Raw genomic sequence first — 3,869 nt, 5'->3', positions numbered from 1 at the left:
GTCAACAGATATTATGTGTAAAGCCTTCCACGCTCCTGACCAGAAATTCAGAAGAATATTATTCCTATTATGACTTCAGATGCAAGGGTCCCCTCTCCTGGCCCCTCCTGGCCTTAGGGCAAAACGATTTGTGGTAAGAATGGACATCTCCAAATCTGATCCAAACGCCACTGATCCCTCCAAACCCACACTTCCTTGGAGGCCATCCACTGTCAGGGCAGCTCCAACGTCGAAGCTCGGGGACTGGGGCAGAGTCTCATGGTCACACCATCCTACCCTTAGCAACGGTGCTTCCCGGCAGTGCAAACCAACCCCCGTCCGTCCTGTGGGGCTCCCTGGCAGATGCACCGTTCACTGTGGAGTGCCTTACACCCCCAGTCCTCACTGCTCACCTCAGGCTGCTCCTTGCAGGGTTGGATGCTACTGTACGCATTCCTCAGTTTCTCCAGATTGTTCTGAGCTCAACTTGCCCGTATTCTTATGTCCTTGGGGAACCACCATTCCACCATTACCTTGTCCTTCTCTGGGTTATTCTCATGCTCCACACCTGCTGATTTTCTGTCTTCCATAGGCTCCCTCGGTCCTCTGTTTCCAGTGTGGGCTCAGCCGGGCTCCTGCAGGAGACACACAGACAAGGGACCAAGTCAGGTCTCAGCCGCAGTCCCCAGAACACGTTTAACAGGCACCTCAGTCCCTCATGCTCTCAGAGAGACTGAGCGGCAAGGGACTTTGGAGAAGGTGAATAATAACCTTATGTTACAGATGAGGAAACTGAGGCCCAGAGAGATGAGGAGATTTTCCCAAACTCCTTCATCGCTTGATGGCAGCAGACACACCAACAGTTGTCTTGGCCGCAAGCTTCCCTTGGACTCTCCTATCACACCCTCCAGGAATCCACATCTGAATTTCAGAGGACACTGATCAAACATCAGTACCCCCCTTGCCCCCCTGTTAAAACAAAAATGTCGCAAGGAACTTTTCTGGGACACTTCCTTGTCACACGTCTACATTCCTGTTGTTTATATTCATTTGATTTTCAAGCCTACCTCACACAATGAGCTGAAAGTACTCAACAATTAAGTAAAATTCATCACAGCAGAAATTAAAATGTATTGATGTGGTTATGTATAAGACACTGATCTCCTGGGCTGGGAAATCATCTTTCTGACAGCGGGCGCTCTGCGTGCCCTGTTCATCCCGTCTCCACAGCGCCTCCATTAAGAGCCTGCCAGGGAAAACGTTCAGTAAATACTTGTCAAGCAGATAAATAACAGTTATCAGGAACAACTGCCTTTTACTGATCTCTAGTCCCAAACACAGTTCCAAACAAACCCTATCCCAGATCTGTGACAAAGCAATAAAAGCACAACATTAAAAAAGCGTTCCAGGATTCCAAAACCAGCTTTACCACACGTCACATACACTTTGATGGATGATTTTATTATCTTTTAGAGCACCTTTTCCTCATGTAAAATAGAGAATGTATACTGTAAATAGAAGGCAGCATCAACCACTCGGGTGTTGGATGTGAAATGTGACATCGTGCAGCAGACAGGGCTCCAGTCCCTGGGCACCAGCTGTGGGGCTGAAGGTCACCTACATCAGAGTCACTGTGGTGCCTGTTCAAATCCCATGGGGATAAGAAGCTGCATCTCAGACAAAAATTCCAAGGAGATTCCCAGGTAAGGAAGAAGCCCATTAGTAAACAATGAGCATAGGATGCAGACCCTGAAAGCCCCAGTGCTCACCAGACTGACTCAGCTTTGAGCAGATCAAGTCCCTCATTCAAGATGGCTTTCAATGGGAAATGGGGACATTTCTGGGAAGTGGGTCCTGCTTCCGTGATCTGGGCTTTTAGCACCTCCACTGCCCTATAGTTTCCTCCTCTACTCCATTCACTGGGGGATGTCATCCCTCATGGAGGTCATTTCTTCATGAAGACCTCTGTCCTTTTATTCTCTTCCTGGAGTAGGAGATGGCAGAGATCAGTTCTGGGACTCCAAAGATCTAGGCTCCTCCTAAGCCATCTGGGTATGTGGAAACAATCATGACAGATGGAAATCAGATCAGGGAAGAGGACCCCAGAGGAGGGAGATGGTGAGGGTGGCCCCTCATGGGAGAGACAACCACAACAAGGTCACTGTCAGACCTGTTCAGGTGGGGGCAACATACTCATCAATTCTGTGAGCAGAGAAGCAGCCTTGTCATCCAGACTTCTGATCTGCAGGACTGGGAGATAACAAATGTTTGTTGTCAGAAACCACTGTTTTGTCATTTGGTAATATGCAGCAATGGGGAAGTTTGGATGCTTATTTCTAATCCGCTGAGCTTTGTAATGTTTTCAAACTTGTGTGCTAATCTCTATAAAGAAAAAAGCATGAAAAAACCACAGTAGCAATCTGTTCCTCACTTTCACATGACTGCTCCCAAGCCCTTGTAACATCAGGGACACTGTGAAGGGCATTTCAAGTGCTGGAGAAATGTCTCTTTAATGTTGCCAAACAAACTCTTTAATGTTGCCAAAGAAACATGGTAGAACACTTAATTCCACATAACATTATTTGTAAATCTATCAACTTTCTCCATCTTCTATGGAAGAGTTTTTTTTCTAGCTTCTTGTTCTCTTGAGCTACCAGACAAGGTTTCATAGCAAGAACCACTTACCCGCACAGGCAAATCAATTCAAGGAGAGCAATGTTACAGCCACTGTATTATGTTCCCCCAAAGTCTTTTCAATGCAACCTCTCCTCTTCTTTTGACTAGAAAGAAAGAAAAGATCTATTTTGTAAAGTCCTATTTTAATGAAAATGCAAACTTAAATGTCTCTGTTTTCCAATTTTTCTTTTGCTCAAGCTCAATCATGGAGGCCTAATTCCTCAGGTTGAGTTCACACTTGGCTCCAACCTGGGCCCTCTGTCAACAGAAGTCAGGGAATCACAATCTCACACCTCTTTGGTGAACCAGCCTCTCACCCTCAAAACCCAGAAGAATTTGTGAACCCAAAAGACAGGAGCTCTCACGAAGTAAGAGTGATATATGTGCACTGGTCTTGGCTCAGATTGTCTGAGAAAAAAGAGCAGTCATAAAACAGGAACTTTTTTATTCTCTATGCTCTTTGAAGGAGAGCAAAAAGAAAATCATGTTGATTTCTGCTTTGCTGGGATGTCAGGTAAGTGAGGCCAGTGACTGTAAACTTATTTGAGGAAATCTCTGAATAGGGGTTACTTGTTAGCAAAATAAATGGTAGGTACAAATGCTATCCAGTATCAGCAAGAGAGAGGAACAAAAAAATACTTGAAATTATAGAGAATATGAATTCATAAATCTTCTGTGCAAGGCACTAGGGCAGGAATTAGAAAAATTAGGTATGTACAAATATATTTCTAAATTTTTTTTAACGTTTATTTATTTTTGAGAGACAGAGAGACAGAGTGTAAGCAGGGGAGGGGCAGAGACAGAGGGAGAAACAGAACCGGAAGCAGGTTCCAGGCTCCGAGCTGTCAGCACAGACCCCAATGCAGGGCTCGAACCCACGAAGCACAGGATCATGACCTGGACTGATGTCAGACGCTAAAATGACTGAGCCACCCAGGTGCCCCTGTAAATGTATTTCTAAACTGAGCAATTCCATTCACAGAAATATATGCTGGGAAAATATACAAGGTAGCATGAAGATGATAGAGGTAGAGACAGAGATATAGAGATAGAGACGTCCTCCACAGCATTGTTGTAAGAGCAATCACGGGAACCAACTACATCTCCATCATCTGCAGAACAGTTATTTATGATGCTGTATCTGAACCTGAAATGGTCTGCACTTGTCCAAAAGAACTAGGCAGATGATAAAACTGCTGACAGCAGAGGACCGA

The 3,869-nt window shown here is 45.2% G+C and overlaps 1 long non-coding RNA gene across 1 annotated transcript; it reads right to left on the bottom strand.

The window, feature by feature from the left end:
- Positions 1-513: 513 nt before the first annotated feature.
- LOC121024890 (uncharacterized) lies at positions 514-2,918 on the bottom strand. Its single transcript, XR_005787843.1, has 3 exons — positions 2,665-2,918; positions 2,173-2,229; positions 514-614 (listed from the first exon to the last, which is right to left on the bottom strand). It is a non-coding gene; the product is annotated as an uncharacterized LOC121024890 (long non-coding RNA).
- Between the last annotated feature and the right edge of the window lie 951 nt (positions 2,919-3,869).

Source organism: Herpailurus yagouaroundi, unplaced genomic scaffold, assembly GCF_014898765.1.
Source record: "Herpailurus yagouaroundi ecotype Mexico unplaced genomic scaffold, PumYag 67340, whole genome shotgun sequence".
In the NCBI taxonomy this organism is placed as follows: Eukaryota; Metazoa; Chordata; class Mammalia; order Carnivora; family Felidae; genus Herpailurus; species Herpailurus yagouaroundi.
Note: the sequence above shows the minus strand (reverse complement) of the source record. Positions and strands in the feature narration are given on the sequence as shown.